This window comes from Siphateles boraxobius, unplaced genomic scaffold (genome assembly GCF_051911475.1).
Source record: "Siphateles boraxobius isolate OS27281-9 unplaced genomic scaffold, OSU_SipBor_1 54, whole genome shotgun sequence".
In the NCBI taxonomy this organism is placed as follows: Eukaryota; Metazoa; Chordata; class Actinopteri; order Cypriniformes; family Leuciscidae; genus Siphateles; species Siphateles boraxobius.
The window spans coordinates 2,153,331-2,177,335 of NW_027509180.1; the positions used below are offsets into that span (position 1 = coordinate 2,153,331).

Sequence of the window (24,005 nt, forward strand, 5' to 3'; positions counted from 1 at the left end):
ACCGTCACACACTGTTGTAGCGGACGCCAGGCAAGTTTACTTTGACCTCAATACCAAAACTACGTCTGGGAAATAATTGGGCACAAAATGTTGTTTTGAGTAGAAATATTTTATCTCACTCACTTGACATAAACGTGAAGCTTCCGCAAAAGTTTGTAGCAAGTGGCTTTGAGCCAAAGATGAACAAACAAGTTCAAACAAGACTATTAAGTGTGACATTTAAGAGATAATATTGTATATTCATTGTACACTTATTACACCGTTTTTGTTTTTAACACATAATTACGGGGACATATTGAATTGAGATTAATGTTTTAAATCTTACATGTTACAGCGTACAAAACTCATCCAGACAAGATGATCACAACAATATTATCAAATTCTGTAAACAATAAATCAACAATGATTTCATTTTCAATACAATCAAAAATGGAGAAGCAAGACGGCAAGTTGTATTTGAATGAAATGAGAGAGCGTTATGATGCATGGATGTGTGTTGTGTTATGATGCGTTGCTATTGATGACGGTCATTATAAGGAAGGAAATGCCACAGAATAGAATCTTGCTATAAAAAGTGCATAGAGCTGCTTGTTTTATTTGTTGTCTGTTGATTTTCAAATATAAAACTTGTTGAAATGTTTTCAGTGTGAGCATCAGTTCTTTTTTAACACTTTCATCTCATTTTAACAAAACCGTGATAATACTGATAATCACAATAATTTTGGTCACTATAATCGTGATATGAACTTTTCATACTGTCCCATCCCTAGTAGGAGGTCAATATTGGGAATTATACGGATTTCAATCCAGTTTATGACTTTGACCACTAATATTTTACAACTCCAAAACGTATGAAGCCATCAGAAAGAGTAGAGCCAATCTGAGACAGTGTTCACAAATCTGTCAGAAAAGAGTGTTTTCTCACCTGAATACTTGACAGTGTATGTGACTGAGGTCTGGAGTTGATTTCTGCGAGTAAGCTGACATCTCCACTCTCTGTTGTTATCTTCATTCAGGAGTGTTGAAGTCAGAGTGATGATACAGTGATATTGATCTGATGATGATAATAATGATAATGATAATAATTTCCCTCTTGGCTCTCAACGAAGGCGGTCGCATTTTCTCTCCCTCTCCCTCCCCTCGCCTCTCCTGCTTTGCTTCTCTCGTCACGTCTACTGTCTTGTACTTTGATAGACCCTCGCTACACTGCTCTCCAAAACCAAGAAATTATGGATTTGATCAACTGGTCTCTCAACGCAATTGACACCATCTTCTCGACGAGAAGCTTGGGTTCGGGGGAACCTGACTGCCCTGCCGGGACGTTCGCAGCTGGCTACACGATGGACGCGTGGGAGAGGTGGCGGGTCGTGTGTCTGGCGGCTCTTTCCGTGGAGGACGTTGAAGATATCTACCTATTCGGCACCATGATAACAGGTCTTCTGCTGATTGGATTAGGCATTGCCCTGGTTTACCGAGGAACTAAGGAGACGGTGACAGCTGTCAAAAGCCCCGCAAGGCTGCCCGTGATGATTGAAGCGGTGGGCAGAGCTGTCTGCACTCAGACTGGGTCTATGAACCACAATATGGATAACATCATGGAGAAGCTCACAGCTTTGCAAAGGCAAATGGATCGTTTCAGAGACCAAAACGGACCAGGAGAATAGCCTGCATAAATTGAATGCGGCTACTCGCCCGAAGACCAAACAATCCCAATCTTATCTGTTTCGGCACCCCCCTACCAGCACTGGCCTTGGCCAAGGCCGCTGTTGGAACAACAACTCTCCCGGAAGAGCACTGCAGTGAGCCGCTCTTGCATTCCTTCCCCGACTCCTCAGACACCTGCTGATTGTTGACTCTGCCTGGGACATGATCAAGGTTGTCTCCATGGCAACTTGCTGTGTATCGCTATGACAATCCTGCGGACTGAGGCTCCTAGATTATGGTGCTGGCTTAGCGACTCTCTCCAGGCCTACACACACATGAACTTACACATACACAGATATGCACCTAACCCACACCCCATCCCACGCCTTCGCCGCTTCGTACCCCCAGTCTGACAGGCGGGTCTGTGACCAGCGCCATAATGGCTGCAGGACCGGATGCTGCTTGCCTGGGCTGGACTACCTCCATCCCCCACTCCCCACCATGTTGCAATGTCTTGTTTGTAGAGTGTACTGTTTATGTGCTAATGTTGCTGAGGTGTTTTTTCCTGTTCCCAGACTGTTCTCCTTACAGGAGCATAGTCTGGGGGTCGCCTTTTTTTTCTCCTCACCTCTCCTCATGTCATGCTGTTTTTTTTGTTTTTCTCAAGTTGGCGCTGAATATAGCAGCCTCGGTAACACCTTATTACCAAAGCAAATTCCTTGTATGTGCACAACACTACTTGGCAATAAAAATTCTTGATTCTTGATTCTTGATATCTGATATCTGGAGTCTGTCTTCAGATCAACACCAGTCTGATTCACCCACAACAGCTCAAATCCCTCAGAACGAACCCAATAATCACAGGTGAATACAGTATACAACTGACAGGAGAGAGTCACAGAGCGGCCTGGACTGATCTCAGTCTGTGAGGATGAAGATGATGATGATGAGTAAGATGATGATGATGATGATGATGGAGACACTGAAACTGAACACAAGACACAAATCACAGACTCTTCAATCATCATCTGAGTTTAAAGGGAGAATCTGCCTTTTTTTTATTGACCACATAATCATTAACTTACCATGAAGAACATGCAGATAAACATAAGCATTAGTTCCTTGTTGTTCTCCATTCATATATTGTCGGCAGATGTATAATCCATAATCTTCTCCTGTGACGTTCTTGATGTTCAGAGAGCAGTCAGACTCCAGACTCAGTCTCTCATGTCTCTTTGAGTTTTTATTCTTTATCCCTCCAGTAATCAGTTTAACTCTCCGTGAATGTCTGAAGCTGTTATAGATCCATGTAGTTGAGTTGCAGTCAGAAAAAGCTTTATTACAGGACAGAGAGACATTTACACCAGAACTGATGAGCACATCATCATCTCCCCTGGTGCCTGAAACACAGTATATCTCAGTGATCATTATGATATATTTTAATAAATGAAAAAATAAAACATACCAGCATAAAAAGCAGAGGTTTTAAATCATAGTATTTTCCTCACTTAAATCAAACAACACACTCTAAACTATTAGTTTAATAATAGTTTAATAGAATAAACTTTAATAGAATAAACTATTAGTCTTTATCAGAGAGCTGTTCAAATCACTGACACACTCTTAATATGAAGATAATGCTTCATCATCAGATGTTTGAGTGACACTATGTCCAGTATCAGGAATAATACAGTATGATCTGTGTGTATCAATACACAAATCTGAGATCACAACGTGAATGTGTGCAAGAATAAACTGAGCATGTTCAAATTAACTCTTTCCAGACTAATTCCACTAAATGTCTTTAGAGAAAATACAGATTTCTTTACCTGTGAGAAGTGAAGAGAGGATGATCAGTCCCAGCAGACACAGATCACACTTATCAGACATTTCTGTTTCTGTCAGTCTTCCTCTTCCTTATATATAGTTTCAGCTCCTCCTCTTCCTTATATATAGTTACAGCTCCTCCTCTTCATTATATATAGTTACAGCTGTTTCTCTTCATTATATACAGTTACAGCTCCTCCTGTTCATTATATATAGTTACAGCTCCTTCTCTTCATTATACATAGTTACAGCTCCTTCTCTTCATTATATATAGTTACAGCTCCACCTCTTCATTATATATAGTTACAGCTCCTCCTCTTCATTATATATAGTTACAGCTCCACCTCTTCATTTTATATAGTTACAGCTCCTCCTCTTCATTATATATAGTTACACCTCTTTCTCTTCATTATATACAGTTACAGCTCCTCCTCTTCATTATATATAGTTACAGCTCCTTCTCTTCATTATACATAGTTACAGCTCCTTCTCTTCATTATATATAGTTACAGCTCCACCTCTTCATTATATATAGTTACAGCTCCTCCTCTTCATTATATATAGTTACAGCTCCTCCTCTTCATTATACATAGTTACAGCTCCTCATCTTCATTATATATAGTTACAGCTCCTCCTCTTCATTATATATAGTTACAGCTCCTCCTCTTCATTATATACAGTTACAGCTCCTCCTCTTCATTATATGTAGTTACAGCTCCACCTCTTCATTATATATAGTTACAGCCCCTCCTCTTCATCATATATATAGTTACAGCTCCTCCTCTTCATTATATATAGTTACAGCTCCTCCTCTTCATTATATATAGTTACAGCTCCTCCTCTTCATTATATATAGTTACAGCTCCTCCTCTTCATTATATATAGTTACAGCTTCTCCTCTTCAGTATATATAGTTACAGCTCGTCTTCATTATATATAGTTACAGCTCTTCCTCTTCATTATATATAGTTACAGCTCCTCCTCTTCGTTATATGTAGTTACAGCTCCTCCTCCTCATTACATATAGTTACAGCTCCTCCTTTAAACATCATCATAAGATCACTTTCTCTGTGTGTGTGTGTGTGTGTGTGTGTGTGTGTGTGTGTGTGTGTGTGTGTGTGTGTGTGTGTGTGCGTGTGTGTGTGTGTGTGTGTGTGTGTGTGTGTGTGTGTGTAGCGCCTAGTGCAGTAGTAGAGTGGTGTTGGTAGTTAGTACATGCTATGCTGTGCTCTCTGCTTGTTACTCTCTGCTTACAGCTGTTGCCGCTGGCTAGCCTTCTTGATAGAGGGTGAAAAGAGGAGCCGAGTGCGTAAGCCTCCTTCTGCCAGTACAGAGCCTCTCCACCACCAAGACTCCTGTAGTGCCTCCTAGGGGCCACACATGGAAACTGGGTATCATACGGTCCCAGGCTAAACTACAGGGCATCTCGGAGCAGCAGTGGGCCCCAGAGACGCGGTGTGCAGGCCCACCACTGTGTGGACAATGCCCTGGCGCCCGTCAACCACTGTCTTGTGGGTAGTCTGTTGAGATAAGGCTAAGGGAGCATACCCTGACAGGAAAGCAATGCGCTGGAGGTGCGCAATAGGCGGGCCTTAACAGACGAAGGACCCGGCAGCCTCCTGCAGCCAAGATGGGGGACCGGTTGTCCTGGGACTACCCTTGCCATCGGGACTTACCTCATCATGGTGAAGATAGTGCTACTGGGGATGGCGCACCTCCTTTGGCACTTTAAAACCTTCCTTGCGCAGGTCTCCACCTCTGACCACGGTGACAATACCTGGACCTTACATATGGTTAAAAGTCTGACGGCGATGGGGACTCTGACGACGGGGGCAGGTTTGAATAGACTGGGAGCTCTTGGCAGCGGCACAGTGTATTTGGTCGCTATCAACTGGGATTGAATGGCAGGTGTTTCGGCAGACCCCTGTGCGACGGAGCAGCCCTATTTAGGGACCGCACTGCTCTACCTCATTGGGGAAGGGCCTAGAAAAGGTGGCCTAAAAATTGCCCATTCAACCATTTACCTGGATAGATTACCGCGTCTATCGGGTTATTCCACTACTGCGGTCGAAATAAGAAAAATAAGAAACAATACAATATAAAATTGGCAACATGGAATGTAAGGACTCTCCTAGACTCGCATGGCATCTCTGACAGACCACATAGGAGAACAGCCCTGATCGCTGCTGAGCTGAGCCGCTACAACATCGACATTGCTGCCCTGAGTGAGACTAGGCTTCTGGATGAAGGATCTCTAACAGAGGAAGGAACGGGCTATACCTTCTTCTGGAAAGGTTTCCCCCCAGGTGGAAAACTTCTTTATGGAGTAGGACTGGCCATCAAAAACACGCTTCTACCAAGTCTCACAGAAACACCTATTGGCATTAGTGAAAGGCTAATGACCCTCCGTATTCCCCTGGCAAAAAAGCGTTATGCCACACTTCTCAGTGCCTATGCACCAACTTTGCCATCTGAAAATGAAGCCAAGGAATGCTTTTATCAAGCACTGGATGAAACTCTTCGCCAGATCCCTAAGAGTGATAAGATCCTCTTGCTTGGGGATTTCTAACGCTAAGGTGGGACAGAACTACAGGATATGGAGTGGAGTACTAGGTAGACATGGCACTGGCAGGGAGAATGCAAATGGTATGAGGTTACTTACTCTTTGCTCTGAGCATAACCTTACCATAACTAACACCATCTTCCAGCAGAAGGCAAAATATAAGACCTTGTGGATGCACCCTCACTCTAAACATTGGCACATGATTGACTTCATCATGGTGAGGAGAAATGACATCAAGGATGTTTTCATCACTCGTGCCATGAGAGGTGCAGAGTGCTGGACTGACCATCGTATGATTGTGGCCAAGCTCAATATGGAAGTGCGTACCCCTTTGCGACGGCAAAAGTCCAAAAATAAGAGGCTAAATTGTAGCCACTTTGGAAACATAGAAGCAAGAAGTGAGTTTCGACGTCTCCTAGCTGAGAAGCTTATGGAGTCTGAAACTTGTCTGAGCTCAGAAAACACAATGGAACAACAGTGGAACTATATTTGCTCTGTGCTCTATGAGGCAGCAGCCAAATCCATCGGCTATAAGAGCAAGAACCACCAAGACTGGTTTGACGATAACTCAGACATCATCCACAACCTGCTTAAGGATATGCGGAAAGCACACCGGGAAACATTAGATAACCCTTCATCCATTAAGGCTAGACAGGATTGGCAGGCAGCTCGGGGGAAAGTGCAAAAGGATATACGGGCCATACAGAATGAGTGGTGGACTGAAAAGGCACATGAAATCCAATCCTTTGCAGATAAATATGACATGCATAATTTTTATAATGCTATCAAATCCATCTACGGTCCAACAAATCGCTGTGTCACTTCCCTGAAAACAGCTGATGGGCAAACACTTCTGAAGGACCAGAATAGTATCCTACTGAGGTGGGCTGACCATTTTGACACCCTGCTTAATCAGGACTCTGATGCAGACCCCACCATCCTGGACGAACTGACTGAACTTCCTCCCATCCACGATCTCAGTCTACCACCGACCTTCCAGGAGGTTCTATCATCTGTCCGTTCCCTTAAGAACAACATGTCCCCTGGTGCTGATAACATCCCTGCTGAGCTACTGAAGGAGGGAGGGTACATATGTATGCGCACCCTCTACCAGTACATCACCAAGGCCTGGACTGATGAGAACATCCCACAGCAATGGAGAGATGCAAACATTGTAGTCATCTACAAAAACAAGGGTGACAAGGCCGTATGCGGCAATAGCAGGGGCATATCACTCCTTTCAGTTGGAGGTAAGGTCATGGCCAAAGTGCTGCATCAGAGGCTTATTAACAACATCACTGAGTCAATGCTGCCAGAATCACAGTGTGGGTTTAGAAAGAACAGGAGCACGATCGACATGATCTTCACAGCCCGGCAGCTTCAGGAAAAGTGCCGGGAGCAACATCAGGACATGTTTATGGCATTTGTCGATCTCTCAAAAGCATTCGACACTGTGCAAAGAGAGCTCTTATGGGATGTCCTCCTCAGGTTTGGATGTCCAGATAAATTTGTTAACATCCTTCGCCAATTCCATGATGGGATGACAGCCTGGTGACCGCAGGCGGACAAGAGTCTGAGCCGTTCCCTGTTCGCACAGGGGTGAGGCAGGGGTGTGTGTTAGCGCCAGTGATCTTTAACATCTTCCTCCTGTGTGTCACCAAGCTTCTCCACAATGAGATTGAAAACAGCAGTGGTGTGGCAGTGGACTTCAGATTAGATGGCAACCTTTTTAACATTAGGAGGCTACATGCAACAACAAAAATCAGCAGAGAGCAGGTCCTGGAGCTACAGTATGCAGACGATTGTGCTTTTGTGGCCCATACTCTGGAGGATCTTCAAACTGTCCTTGCTGTGGCGGTGAGGGCGTACAGCAGGATGGGGCTGACTGTCAACACCACCAAGACAGAAGTGGTCTGCCAATGGAGTGCCAATGTCCCACCCACATCTCCTGCCTTCACTGTTGGGGATGAACAGTTGTCAATAGTGCCATCTTTCAAATATCTGGGGAGTTTTCTCTCTGAGGATAGCAGCATCGACAATGAAATCCAGAGCCGAATTAAACAGGCATCAGCTGCGTTTGGGAGACTTCGATGCAGAGTCTTTCATACTAAGAACCTTCATCCCTCCACAAAGGTCGCCGTATACCAAGCGGTCTGTGTCACCACCCTCCTCTATAGCTGTGAAGCATGGGTAACCTACTGCCGTCACATCAAGTCCTTAGAGCAATTCCAAATTAGCTGCATTCTGGGAATTAACTGGCGCATTCTGGGAATTAACTGGCGTAATCAGGTACCGCACACTGAAATACTTAAAAAGACGAACTGCAGAAGTATTGAGGCCATTATTACCCAGCGCCAACTGCAGTGGTTGGGGCATGTGATAAGGATGCCCCCATGTCGTCTGCCCCGCAGAGTACTATATGGCCAGTTACATCATGGTCGACGCTCAGCTGGGGGTCCGAAGAAGCGCTATAAAGATCAGATGAAGAACGCCTTGAGAAAGTGTAAGATCAGACCTGAGGATCTGGAGGATGTTGCTGCTGACCGCACCATCTGGCGACAGCTATGTGGAGAGGGGGTTTGTACACTAGAGATGGAGAGGACAACCAGAAAACAGCAGAAGCGAGCCAGGAGAAAGGCAGCCATAGCTGCCAATGTGACCACTACCACCATCACATACATATGCCCCACCTGCAATAGAGCTTGTGGGTCCAGGATAGGACTGTTTAGTCATCAAAGATCTCACCGTTAAAGGCGTGGACGTCGTCATCGGATCTCGATGGACAACCGAAGAAGAAGTGTGTGTGTGTGTGTGTGTGTGTGTGTGTGTGTGTGTGTGTGTCTGTTTTGCACTGAGGGAGAGGATGCTAGCGTGGCTTGTTTGCGGCTTCTCCGTTTTTCTAACCCAAAATTATCGAACCCAAAATTCTCTACAGTGCAACAGTTGTTGTTACGGTATAGCCTATAGTATAACGTTTACCGACCAGTATGCATTTCAGTAAGTTATACTAGTGTCGCTGCTCACTAGTAAACATTGTGGATTTGGATGTGTTCTGTACAGATTCCGGCGCTGAAATAAAAAAATATATTTTTAGGAGAACTTATGTCTTTTAACTACCATGTCTATTTGTATTTCATATTGATGTTTTTCACCATGCTTGTATGATCTTAACTGTAGCACTTTGAGATTTGTAAATAACATCTATTATTATTATTGTGTGCGCACCATGAAGCTTTTATTAGGCTACTAAGTTTGTGCTTGTGAAACCACAAGTTCCAGAAGAGTTGCATTGACAAATGCGTCAAGATCACACTTCATCTATATATACACAGCAAAAACTCCAGTGCTAAATTAACTCTCCTGTGAGTGTTTTTTAGATCACTCTCAAAAGTGTTAGTTTCAGCCCATAAAAATGCAAGAAGGGTTAATGCAATGCAAATTTTTTCAAGTAGTGCAATTCAACAAGCTTTTCTGTTTCAGAAACATTTGTCATTATTTTTCGTCCACAGAAGCACCAATTACACCACGTCTGTCAGACTGACAGGCCAATCGCTACAGCAATCAGGGATTCCCGCCTGTCCCGCCTGTTCCGCAAATGCAGAAAATCTATATAGCTGTTAGGAGTGCATTTTTTCAAGAGTGTTGGAAAACTAATATGATTCAGTTCGTACTAGATTCCAGAAAATAAGAGTTTATTTTCAGAACGAAGAGGGTGAAGATATGTCCACGGCTAGAATTATGAATAATAGGAATTATCCCCTCATCTTCTAGACGACGATGAAGAGGAAGAGGATTTCAGCATCTGTGTTTCAGAAGATTTACAAATCTTTTTGTTACAAAACCGCTTTGTCCATCGGGTCCTCTTTCTGATAAGAAAGTGTGGAGTTTCTAGACGCCCCCGTAGACCCCAGGGGTTACCCTCTTTGACAGAACTGGGGGCAGAACTGTGCGGGGAGTGTGGTCTCAATCGCAAAGGGAGAAACACAAATTATTTTGGAGCTATTAACAGTGTTGCTACCACTAAGCCACTTTATTCAGTTCCTTCGGGGATATCATGTGTTGGTCAGATCAGACAACACAACAGTGGTAGCACTACGAACATAGACAAGGGGGAGTGCGCTCTCGACAGCTACACAGTCTACCGCAGAGACTAATTGTGTGGAGCAACACTCGGTTTCTGTAGTTACGAGCAACGCATCTACGCAATGAACAGAGGGGCAGATTTGTTGTCCAGAGGAAATCCTATGTATGGAGATTGAACATTGAACACTCCACCCGCTGGTGGTGAGTCAGATATGGACAGGCTGCCGTAGATCACACCGCTAGATGCTCTAGCCTAGTGGCTCTCAAAGTGGGGTCCGCGGACCCCTCCACAAAATAATTTAAGAGCCCTATGAACGGAACCGCGGAATCCAGTCAGACCATTGGAGAAATACTTGCTAAAAACATTCTGCCCCTGGGCCTACATAAATAATAACTAAACTTTTATTCACTACAACCCTAGAACTGAATTACTAGGATGTGTTCTGCAACAGTGTTAATTCTGTTATGATTTGTTGATTGTTCTGTCATTGATATAAGGTGCAATGAGTTCATTATTTTAAAGTTGATGCAACTGTTTGGTTACCGACATTCTTCAAAATTTCTTTTTTTGTGTTCAGCATGAGAAAGAAACTCATTCAGGTTTGGAAAAACTTGAGGGTGAGTAAATGATGAGAGAATTTTCATTTTGGGTGAACTATTATTTTAATGTAAAATGTTAATGTTTTAATTTTAATCTAGGGAATTTTAATGTTTGGTTTTATTAGAACAAGTGTGTGCTTGCTGTCTTGCTGTTGATTTTATGAAAGCTTTTAAGATAAATTACTTAGTGTAAATGCTATTGAGTCCAATGCAATTTGAATAAAATATCCACTGTTTACAAGTATATAAGTGGTATTAACATGATTTAAACTGACATGTGTTTCTGTTCTTTAAAACAGGTCTTAAGTTTTTAGGGTGAAAAAGATTACAATGCAATTAATTCCAATGGCATTTAAGAGTACAAATAGTTTTAAGCATATTAATCACAAACAGTTATTGTTATGAGGGGGTCCTTGGAAATGTTTCTCTGCTCTAAGGGGTCCCTGGTCCCAAAAAGTTTGAGAACCCCTGCTCTAGCCCACCCATGGCCAAGCGCACTGTTGTACGCATTTCCCCCGCTGAGCCTCATCACACCAACACTTCAGAGGGTGAGGGAATTCAGACATTCACTAATTCTGATAGCATTGTTTTGGCAGAGGAAGTTGTGAATAGCGGAGATAATCCCTCTTCTATACGACCAGCCCTGGTCGCTCCCGCTGCGCAGAAACCTTTACTCTCAGGCGAACGGAGAGATATTTCATCCTGCCCCTCTCAAAACAGCTCTCTGGGCTTGGCCCGGGATTTAAACGCCATCGGGTTACCCCCTAATGTGATCAAAACGATTCAGAGTGCGAGAGCAACCTCTACGCGCTCTTTGTATGATCATAAGTGGAGGGTTTTTGAATGATGGTGTTCAGAGAGACAAATCATCTCGCTCTTATGCTCTGTATCAGATGTTCTCTGTTTCCTGCAGGAACTATTAGATAAAGGTAGAGCTTTCCACGGTAAAGGTCTATCTTTACGCCATTTCGGCATGTCATGTGGGGCTGGATTTGGGAAACGATAAGCCAGCACGCCTTGATATGTCCATTTATGAGAGGGGCGAGACGGTTACTTCCACTCAGTAAATCACCGATCCCGCTTTGGGATTCATCGGTGGTTCTGGACGCGCTCTCTCTGCCTCCTTTTGAACCATTACTGAGTATGGATTTACAGCGTCTCTCTATGAAGACAGCTTTACTACTGGCTCTCACTACAGCAATGCGAGTGTGTGAGTTACATGCTTTGTCTGTACATTCTTCCTGTATGCAGTTTGCAGCAAGTGGATCGGAAGTTACGCTGAAAACGAATCCGGCATTCGTTCCTAAGGTCAGAGAGACAGGAGCAAACAGATCTGTAGATTTGTTGGTGTTCTTTCAACAGCCTTTTTCTTCATCAGAGGAAGAGCAGTTACATTGTCTGTGCCCGGTGCGCGCTCTGCACACTTATGTTCAGAGAGCATGTGTTTCGAAGGAGCAGTCAGCTCTTTGTCTCGTGGGCCAACAGTTACAAGAGGAGACCTATTTCACGCCACCGGCTCTCTCATTGGATGGTGAATGTGATTGTAATGTGTTACAGGGATGAAAATGTACAATCCCCACCAGGGCTTCAAGCTCATTCCACTACGGGCATGGCTACCTCCTGGGTGCTGTTCAAGGATGTCTCTATATTCAAGACATATGTCCTGCGGCAAGCTGGGCATCATCGCACACTTTTGTCAGATACTATAGACTGGATGTGACGGAGCCATTGTTGGCTCACTCAGAGCTCAGTGTGGGAGCGGCAAGTGCAACGTCATAAAAGCATGGGTTTTAACTTTAGTGTCACAACCAAGGCCATTAGTTACCACTTTCAGTGTTTGCGTCTGTTCATTCAGCATATCTGCAATACGGGAGTGGTCTATATCCCTTAGTGAGATACCGAACGGATTTAAGAAAGAGAACGTTAGGTTACTTGCATAATCCCGGTTCTCTGATAACAGAAGTGATGTATCTCACCTCACTGCCCTCCTAGCCGACAACACTGATAAGAAGATGTGTGTAGAATGACGCAGCAGTGGCTGCAGCGAGTTATATACCAGGAGGCTGGACTCCCTGATCGCTGTAGCGTTCGGTCTGTCAGTCTGACAGACGTGGTGTAATTCCACAGTCGCTCACGCCGGAGGCGTAACCTTTAGGGGTGGGGGAAAAAATCGATTCTTAGATGCATCGCGATGCGGACGTGGACGATTCTGAATCGATTCACAAATGTCAAAAATCGATTTTCAAAAAAAAAAATTTTTTTTTTTTTTTAGATATGTAGCCTATTTATAATGACGTAATATTGACGGAACGCAAAAGACGGAACTCTGCAGCGCGGAAGTGCAGTGCCCGGACCATCTGTCTGTGGCGTGCGCACATAACAGAGACGCGATGGCAGAGCGCGAAATCCAAACACCCTCCTCGTTAAAAGCTGACGTGTGGAAATATTTTGGCTTCTATGAAGTTGAAGGGGGAAAGGAGCTGGACAAGAGCCACACTAGTTGTAAGCTTTGTAGAATAAAACTAAAATATTTCGGCAACACGACAAATATGAGAAGCCATATGACACGTTTCCACCCAGAGGAGGAAAAACACTCGGCTGTACCAGAGCCGTTTCTCTCTATGGCTCTGGGCTGTACCGGTGTTCAGACGATTTCTGCTGCCTTGTCGAAAAATGCTACCCAAACGCAAACCGATCATAGATAATGTTGATTCATTCTCTATTGTTTCCATAATGGTGTAAATCTCACAATATTATAACATCGTTATTTCATTTTAATCAGGGTAAGTGTATGGGGAGCATATTTGGATATTTTAAATGAACTAGCAATTATCACATTTGATATAACAAGTAAAAATGATATTATTATATGAAATAAAATTATAATAAAATTCGAAGTTAAGAGTACAGTATAATGTACTGTTTTTATTTTAAAATGGTGTGAAAAGTAAAAATTATCATCAAATATTCATCTTTGACCTGTCAAAGTTTCCTACAAGTATCCACAGCAAGGATGCATAGATTTATGTGCGTGGTAAGCAGAAGAAAAATGAGTCTGCACATGCACCAGTAAGTAGCACATCTCGATGGGTAGCATGAATCGTCAGAACACCTGTTGTTGTTATATTATTAATTTACTACAAGTATGCTGCTAGTTCAGGCACACATTTATTTTCCTGTTGGTTCTTTGCAATGTTAATAAAATATATTGTACGTTAATTCTTTATGGGTCATTACTTTGTACTTTTAAAGCAAAGTATTTATATTCACACACACACACACACACACACACACACACACACACACACATACACACACACACACACACACACACACACACACACACACACACACACACACACACACACACACACACAAAAGATTCAGATAATCGATAATCGCTTTTGAATCGAATCGCAGGCCTCTGAATCGTAATCGAATCGAATCGTGAGGTGCCTAGAGATTCCCACCCCTAGTAACCTTAGTGAGATACCTCACTTCTGTTATCAGAGAACCGGGGTTACGCAAGTAACCTAACGTTTCAGCTGATAAACCTGTCTAATTCTCTAATAAAACACGGATTCAGACTCAATCCGGTTTGAATGTTTACTATCATTTTGTCTGATATTTGTGATCATTGTGTGTTTTAAAGATCTCAGAGCTTTAAACACACTCTAATATTGATTTATCAGCTTGTTTATATGGCTTCACTGGGATAAACAGGAAAAGAATGATGCACACAGAGTTCAATTTACCTGTAAAGAAAATGATGTTGGCATTAGTGAAATTGCACTAGCATGGTTTAAATCATACTTGAATGAAGTATGAAGAGGTGTCTTCGGTCAAAAGTTCAGTATGGCGTACCACAAGGCTCAGTACTAGGACCGCTGCTGTTCACTCTGTACATGCTTCCCTTAGGAGATATCATTAAAAGCAAGGCATTAGTTTTCACTGTTATGCTGATGATACTCAGCTCTATATTTCTTCAAGCCCTGACAAAACTTACCAATTCACCAAATTAATGGAATATATAAATATTCCATATAAAAAACTTGATGACTAGTAATTTCCTACCACTTAATTCTGAAAAAACACAGATTCTAATTAGTGGACAAAAAAATTCCTCACGTAATATCTTAGAATACTGTCTAACACTTGATGGCTGCTCTCTCAAGTCCTCGTATTCGGTTAGGAACATGGGTGTGTGTGTGTGTGTGTTTGTGTGTGAGAGTGAGAGTGAGCTCTTTGATACCAATCTTTCATTAGAAAGTCACGTGTCTATTATCTGTAAAACCACATTCTTCCTGACAAATGCAGAACAATTAGTTCATGCGTTCATGACATCAAGGCTAGATTATTGTAATGCTCTACTGGGTGGTTGCCCTGCATGCTTAATAAACAAATTACAGCTAGTTCAAAATGCAGCAGCTCGAGTTCTTACCAGAACCAGGGAGTATGACCATATTAGCCCGGTTCTGTCAACACTGCATTGGCTACCTATTAAACATTGTATAAATTATAAAATATTGCTGATTACTTACAAAGCACTAAATGATTTAGCTCCCCTGTACTTGAGCGAGCTCTTAACGCATTATAGTCCTTCACGTCTATTGCGATCTCAAAATTCTGGCAAAATTCTAATACCTAGAATATCAAAATCGACTGCTGGCAGTAGATCCTTTTCCTATTTAGCACCAAAACTTTGCTACAATCTTCCTAACATTGTCCGGGAAGCAGAACTGTCAGTTAAAATCTAGATCAGCCAGAACAGGGAACACTTCCCATAAATCCTGATGTACTTTGTACATCATAAGAAGGATGGCGTCTACGCTAATATTAGTCTCTCTGTTTATCCCGAGGTTTACCGCAGTCCACCGGATCCACTCCGTATCCAGATCTGATGAAGGACCTGTGCCTAGACATGACAACAACGCATCCCTGAAGTGCCAGCCTCATCAACACTGTGAAGGCCTCATGGACACCTCAAAAAACTCGTCTCCATACCGGCGTGATGACTCCGACCCCAACCAGATGAACTGGATAAATATTGTGAAAGTTCTGATCCCATCTGACTTCTGACCTATAATGATGCTTGAATCATAATCACACAATGTTTGTTCATTGGCCAAAGGAGGGCTGCCCCCCCGACTGAGCCTGGGTTCTCCCAAGGTTTTTTTTCTCCATTCTGTAACCTGATGGAGTTGTAGTTCCTTGCCACTGTCGCCTTTGTCGCCTCTTTCGCCTTTGTTGCCATTGGCTTTTGGCTTGCTTAGTTGGGGACATTTAATTTTATATTTAACAATACTATTACAACATTATTTTCCTGTTATCTCTTTAAAGCTGCTTTGAAACAATCTGTATTGTAAAAAGCGCTATATAAATAAAGGTGACTTGACTTGATATATTAAACACAACTGTAGAGGTTTTATTAAGAAAATGAGTAGCAACCATTCAAAATGAAAAAAGATGCAAAAAGCAAGAATAAACAGACAAGATACAATAATCCTCAGATCAGCTCTTTGAGTTTTTTCTATTGTAAATAATTGTTGCAGATTCGCTCTAAACTCATCAGTGTTTTATTGTAATATTGTAGGCATCTCTATTTCCTCTGGGTGCTTCGAGTCCTTCCTCCCTGCAAAATAAAAGCATTGACTGACCTCTCGTGTGTGTTTTTATTATGATTGCAGATTGTTCAGATCAGATGAGTGTGAATCATCAGATTGTGTGCGGCTCAAAACTCACCAGCTCTTCTTGCACAGATGATCTGAAGAAGAATCACAGTAGGAGCAGCAAACACTGCGATCTCAACAATACTCACAATCACTGCAGGAAACATGAGAGGAAGAAGAGAAACTGTACATGACTGAAGTCAAGGGTATTACACTATCAACAGTTATTGATGAAGCATTTACAGACTGACTGATAGTTTAATGTTATAAAGCTGTCAGTATAAATGAACGTGTCGTACCTCTGTATAATAATCCAGCAGTTTCTGATGCTGTATCAGCTGGATCTGTGGATCACGTCTGTTAGTTCAGTTCAACACATAATGCCACATATACACAACATCATCATCACATAATACTCCAGCTTCACATCACAGAAATGATGAATATGTGCACGAGTCTGTCATCTATTATCGTCTTACTTCAATCTCAAGCTGTCAGGAGGAGAATGACTATCACCAGTGACCAAAAATAAATATATATTAGATGCTTTATTCATTCATAGATATTCATGTTAAGTGAGGTTCTAGCACTCTTGCATTTCTAAGTTTGCATAAACATTAAAATGTGGAATATCTACATATTGACGGCATCTAAAACATACGTTTCAATAATAAAAACATTAAAATGCACAAATATTGAGGAATGCGTTGAGGTTTTAATACTGAGTTGATGAATTATCTGCTGATTTTATTGGTGGGATCCAACCGATGAAGTGAGAGACTGATGATGTGTGACAGTGATCATGTGATCATGAACCTTGTGTAGGAGCTGCTGCTGTAGTTCGGCTTGATTTCTTCTCAGAGTTTGAGCTTCTGACTGGAGTCAGTGTTGTTGAAGCGACTGGAGCTGCAGAAGATGAATGTTCAGACGCATCATCTGTAGGACATTGTGGAGAGAAGCTGATTTGTTTTGTATGTGTTCTTTACGTCACAGGCAATAATGTACATGCGCTGTTCTGATGCAAAAACGAAAGGAAACAAAAAGTGAAACCTAAAGCAGTCTCAGTCTGATGTTTGCCCAGAATTTAAAAGGCTAGAAAGTTTAAGAACGACACATGGTGTCAGAAGTACCGGACTCAACTTTATTGAGAAGATCACAAGAGCAACTGAACTTTTCGAAGCCGGAGGAATGGCCAGATTGCTAGCAAACTAAATGTGGATAGCAAGGATGTCCAAGTAAGTGCTCTGATCTACTACTGTATGCACAGCAAAATCCCCAGCGTTAAATGAACTCTGCTCAGAGTACCCAGTAAAGAGTGTTAAAGTAACTTTGAATCAGAGTAAATTAAGATAAGAGATATTAAGATAATAAAGTGATAATTGAGCATTAGTGATGGCCACCTTCTGTTTATTGTTGGGTATATTGTTGGATACCATGGGTATCTGTAATTCTTTTTACAATGACTTCAGCCACATCCTTAGATTAAATCAACTGAAGATAAAAGAAGACTCTTAAATCTCTGAAGATCTCAGCAGAGGAGGATTAAACTACTAAAAAAAAAACAGCATTACCAGCTTCACTTATTACTAACCAGATTGACTTTAGTTATATCATTGTCACAGTGTCTGGTTTGTGTTTCCCCGGGTGTCACTAGAGATCCTCGTTTTCACGGTGTCCTTCACATTGACTACAATTCCCAGCATTCTGTCTGTCACTTATCACTGTTCATTACACTCAGCTGTTCCCTGTAATCATTGTCCCAGCTGTTCATTGTTAGTCTTCTTAGATCTGTGTGTATATATTCCATGTCTGTGTCAGTATGTGTTACGGAGTCGTTGTTATGTCTGACACTTCTTGGTCTGTTCCTGATTGTTCCTTGTCTTTTGTTATTTTTGTATTTGGATTGTTTACACGGTATTTTAACTTTGCCTGGACTGGATTTACGCTTTACGGATTACCCATTAAAACATCCTTACTGCACTTGGATCTGCTGTCTATCTCCCGTGTGTGTCGTGACAATCATATGTGTACAGAAGTTATTTTTAAGAATTAACAGAGGTTTAGATGTTGATGTTTTAATGAAAATGTTTGATCATCATTATTGTGATCAGTGTTTCCATTGTTTGGGCAGTTTGACTCTTGGCTTTTTATGAGTTTTGAGGTCTTTGTTACAGTGTTTAACAAAACACATCATTTGTTGCAAAGGGAACTTTTGGGAACTTTTTAGTTTTAAATACAATTATTTTGAAGTATTGTTGCTTAATGCAAGACTATCTAGTGTAAATCACGTTTGAGATTTGTGCTGGCTACTGTATAGAGGCCACCATACAGACTTTATCAAAGAATTTGCTTACTTTCTATCAGAGTTAGTACTGGCTGCAGATAATGTCCGAATTGTTGGTGATTTTAATATACATGGAGATAATGAAAAAGATGCATTGGGATTGGCATTTAAAGACATTCTGAACTCTATTGGAGTTAGACAACACGTGTCAGGACCTACTCATTGTCGTAATCATACTCTAGATCAGTGGTTTTAAACCGTTTATGAACGAAGGCCCCCCGTCAAAACGCGCCACCGTAATTAATTACTGTCATTAGTGAGAGCCCTGAGCTTGGTGAGTGGCAGACAACTTTTTAACATCAGGACACAAGGATGTCAGCTTGAGCCGGAGTGCGCCCGAGGTAACCAAGTTGAGACGACTGCGGTACTTCGTCTGCATGTGCAACGCTTGACTGAACCTCTGCTCAACAAGGTATGACGTTGGAAAAGCAAGGAGCAGAAGAACAATCCTCGTCCACAAAAGAGGGAAACGCTGACCATGCGTGGCCCACATGACACGCCAGCCACAGGACCGAAAGGTTGCCTTGGCCTCCTCATCATTTTGGAGGTCGATGAGAGTTTCTTGAATTTCGGCCTCACTCCTAACATTTCTCCATAAGCGTAATTTGCGGGTGGGACATGTCCCCACCACTTTTTAAACATCTCACTGCACAGATGTACCAATACAAATAAATAAAGCATCTCCATCAGAGCATTAATTTCATTCGTTTGTCAAATAAGAGGTGATCTAGCGCTGAAATGTGCTGTTTTTGAAATCAAGTGATCAAAGTGCTCACGCACAGTCTTCACATGGACGCGCGCCCGTTGCGGAGACTCTCTATTTGTTCTGGGGAAATCACAAAACAAAATGTACACAAACTTGTCTCTGCTTGATATAATACAACCACTGATGAACATATTCGGTTTTGATGAGAAAAAAGGAAAACTATACGAGTGCAGATTAGAATGCAGAACCTCTGACATGCTTGGCAAAAGTTCTACCACACGTAAAATAGTCGGATCTATGTATTTATTCACCTGACAATTCTCAGCAATGTGGAAGGTCATGTGGAAGATGGCGGCACGCAGGCAGACAGGTGCTGCCGTCGCCGTATACTCAAACAATGCTGCTAACTACGCAAATCCCTTGTCTCCGTACAAAACTGGCTTACGCCATCTCATACCATCAAGGCAAAGTGCTACAATTACTAAAAGTCTGTTTGTAGCAAGTTTTGTCTTTGTGCTACTCCTACTCTCTGTACGATGTTGTTGTGCCGGTTCAGCTGGGCTTGGAAAGTCTCAGCACGGCATTAGATCAAATGGACTGAGCCAACATGCTATCTACGAAGCTCTGCTACAAAGGTCAAGCTACTAAAGGAATACAACTTTGTCAAATGTTTAATTTAGTTTCGTATATAAACTGAGAAAGTTCTGTAAATGGAATTTAGCATTCAGCTGTGGAGCACGAAACTCCTGTCTTATTCTGTGTCTCTATATACAGCTGTCAGACGGGTTTTCTTTCTATTGTAAGTTAAATGGAACATGTTAATGAAACTCTTGGAGACTCTCGCGAGCTTTTGTCTTAGCAAGAGTGAGTCCTGTCACTCCTGTTCTGGAGTCTCAGGGTTTGAATAAGTTTTTCCCTCTCTCTTTTAATACAGGTTCCTAAACTTGTATACGAGCTTCCACCATCACAATGTAATCCCTCCCTCTTATGATTTAAATATATTACAATGTTTGACTCAAGAAGTCAGACGATGTTGGAATGACTGCAGCAACGACAAGCAATAAAGAACTTCTGCTTGGAAAACTTCCACCGTCTCCTGGTCTGAGCTTCTAACTTTTCTACAAAGAAAAAGTTCACAACACTACTCTGCTAAACCATACAGGTATCCGAAGGAAAATAAAATCAAGACGGCCCTACCAGGATATCCTTCTGCTGTTGACAATCCTCCTCTTGGCTGGAGATGTCGAGCCTAACCCTGGTCCGCACGGATCCGGTATTTGTGACGCCGGCTTCTCTATAGATGCGCATAGTTGTCGCCTTGGACCTGCCTTGGACTACCGGCGGGACAACAACAGAAACCCGAGTCTGAACGAGGGAGGAGGCCGAAGATCATGTGGGGGCTCGTGGATGGTATCGATGGACATCATGCTGCAGTCTTCCCTGGATGCGCTGAATCCATGTGTAGTCTCCGGTTTGGGTTCCACCTCACACGGAGCAACACATGCTACCGTGTGAGGTGACGCGGACGTGAGAGGACGCTGGTACTGTTTGTTCGCCGCTTCTCTGTCTGCTATTCCTTCTTGTGTTCCTGTTTTGTTTGTGTTCACTGTAACCCTTCCTCTGGACAGCCTCACAGCTGGTTCCCGAAGCCGCTTGGGCACCTCGACCGGACTGTCGTCTCGTCGGTTAGCCGCTTGCTGGCTGCCCGCGTTCATCAACGCGTGCCTGCTAATTCTAATTTTAGCTGCAATAGCGGCTAACCCAAATGCCTACCTCTTTCTCACAGGCAACCTCCACCAGTTGCTTTCATCTCCTCCTGTCATGCCGTGGATCATTTTGGCACTTTCATCAGTCATCCGTGTTCCTAGTCCATCACTAACTGCTATCACGGAGCTCTCAGTCCCTCCGCTCGGCATCATGTTCAAATATTCAACTCTGCAACTGGTCGAACTAATCAACTACTCAATTCCATCCTGCATCCCAGTCATCAAACAGCTCGGACTTCTACGTCGACCCCGTTACATCCACAGAAGTTTTCGCCGCAAGTTTGTTTACTTCCAACACGGACAATCCATTCCATCCATCTGGTCACCTGCACGCTCTGTCGCACCTCTCCCACGTCATCGGAATGCTTCGCCCGCTGGATCACATAGAGCTGAGCGCACCGGCTGGCTGCACAGAAAACCCGGACTGGACTAGAGTGCTATTCGCACTTCACATATACCTATTCTCCAATCACTTGCAAATCCACTCACTGTCCCTTCTCAACTGCATTACCCCCTCACTCGCACTGCTAACCGGGACAACCTCATATCTTTCCAGCCTGCCCCCATCTCACCACCCTCTCACATGCCAACTTTGCCCTCCTCAACACCCGATCGCTTAACAATAAAGCCCCTGCCCTCCATGAACTAATCCTTGACAATTCGCTGGATTTCCTTCTGCTCAACGAAACTTGGCAACAACCCAATGACTTCTCCCTCAACCAAGCATCCCCAACTGGCTATAATTACATCTGCAAACCCCGCCCCTCCCGCATTGGAGGTGGCCTTGCCATTATTTATAATCAGAACTTCCGGATCACTGAACTCACCCTCCCTTCAGTATCATCATTTGAATATCTCGTCTTCAAAGCTCTTTCCTCCATGACAGTTATCCTCATTTACCGGCCACCTAAACCAAATCCCTCCTTCCTCTCTGATTTAACTGAACTCCTCACACTAGCCTCATCTCTAGCTCCACGTCTGCTAGTACTCGGTGACTTAAACATCCACATAGACTCCTCCACCTGCAAGCTGTCATCAGAATTCAAAATTTTATTGGACAACTTTACTCTCACCCAACATGTCACATTCCCCACCCATGAAAAAGGACACATCCTCGACCTGGTCTGCTCAACTAACCAACCAGTGCTCAACCTCAATCCATGCCTCTTTCCCCTCTCTGATCACAAACTAATACGGTTCACCATTCCATCTCCAACCCCCCGCCCCCGCCTCCTCAGAGAAATCACCTTCCACAATCTTAAATCAATTGATCCCCATCATCTCTCTGACCTGCTCTCCACCACTCTCCACATGGACTAAACCCTCACCTCATCTGATGATCTCACAAACCACCTCAACTCCGCTTTGTGTACCTCCCTTAACACTTTGGCCCCCCTCAAAACAAAAACTGTCACTTTTAACAACTCGTCACCCTGGTACACACCTGCACTCCGGAAAATGAAACAAACTGGCCGCCAACTTGAACGCCTGACAAAAGAATCATCTCTCATAGTCCACCATGAAGCCTATAAACTCCACCTCATTGCCTACAAAGATGCCCTCATTGCCGCCAAATCTGCCTACCTCTCCACCATCTTCACCAACCCCTGTCTAAACCCCAGAACCCTCTTCTCCACATTGAACAACCTCATCAAGCCTCGGACCAACACCTTCCTTACCTCTACTCCGGATTTCTGCAACTCATTCCTTCACTTTTTCGCTGATAAAATCAATATAATTTATCAATCTCTATCCCCTGCATCCGACCTTCCAGTATCTACTCCAGCACCTATAAAGGCCCCTTTTCCCCCTATCCCTCCTGACCTCCCTCCCCCTCCTCCACACTGCCTCCTCTCCCAGTTTAACTTGGTCACCACTCTTGAAATCTCTAAACTCATCAGTTCTTCCAAACCGACTACCTGCTCACTTGACTCCCTCCCTACTCCACTCCTGAAGTCCTGCCTCCCCGTCCTTTGCTCCTAACTCACTAACCTCTTCAATTCCTCATTGTCCCTTGGAACTGTCCCCTCTGCTTTCAAAACTGCCGCTGTCACCCCAATCCTCAAAAAACCTGGTCTGGATCCCTCTTCCCTCAAAAACTACCGCCCAATTTCCACCCTCCCCTTTCTGTCTAAAACCCTGGAACGTATAGTCGCTTTACAATTACAAACCCATCTTCATGTCAATAACCAATTTGAACCTCTCCAATCTGGTTTTCGCCCCCTCCACAGCACAGAAACCGCTCTCCTCAAAGTCCTCAATGACCTCTTCACCTCCGCTGACACCGGTTCCCTTAACATCCTTATTCTTCTTGACCTGAGTGCAGCCTTCAATACCGTGAGCCATAACATCCTGCTCACCAGACTCAAAGACCTTGGTATCGAAGGTATTGCACTCAGCTGGCTCCGTTCCTACCTTTCCAACAGATCCCACTTCATCTCTCTTCATAATCACACCTCTGCAACCGCCACAGTCACCCAAGGCGTTCCCCAAGGATCCGTACTCGGCCCCCTCCTCTTCATCATTTACATCCTCCCCCTTGGTCAGATACTTCGTCACTTCAAACCGAATTTCCACTGTTATGCCGATGACACTCAGATCTACCTCAGCACCAAATCCCCACACAATCCTCCCCTCTCCCATATCAACTCCTGTCTGTCAGCTATTAAAACCTGGATGCAACATAACTTCCTCAAACTCAACAGCAATAAAACAGAATTCCTCCTCATAGGCTCCAAAACCACTCTCAGCAAAACCAATAACATCACTCTCACCATTGACGACACCATTGTCTCCCTATCTC

The 24,005-nt window shown here is 43.2% G+C and overlaps 1 protein-coding gene and 2 long non-coding RNA genes across 4 annotated transcripts in view; 2 read left to right on the plus strand and 1 right to left on the minus strand.

Moving 5' to 3' along the window:
- LOC143714499 (uncharacterized) overlaps positions 1 to 13,033 on the plus strand; it is a 76,570-nt gene extending 63,537 nt beyond the window's left edge. The window contains exon 3 of the long non-coding RNA XR_013195509.1: positions 12,860 to 13,033. This is a non-coding gene — a long non-coding RNA (uncharacterized LOC143714499). The remainder of the gene's footprint in view (positions 1 to 12,859) is intronic.
- The window catches only part of LOC143714435 (uncharacterized), a 280,655-nt gene that overhangs the window by 111,711 nt on the left and 144,939 nt on the right, over positions 1 to 24,005 (plus strand). The gene's annotated exons all lie outside the window — the stretch shown is intronic.
- On the minus strand, positions 16,223 to 17,319 carry LOC143714492 (uncharacterized). 2 transcript variants are annotated; one of them, XR_013195502.1, is made up of 4 exons: positions 17,203 to 17,319; positions 16,686 to 16,730; positions 16,460 to 16,540; positions 16,223 to 16,349 (listed from the first exon to the last, which is right to left on the minus strand). It is a non-coding gene; the product is annotated as an uncharacterized LOC143714492 (long non-coding RNA). The 2 variants fall into 2 exon arrangements; XR_013195501.1 differs by lacking the exon at positions 17,203 to 17,319 and having other exon boundaries at positions 16,686 to 16,813.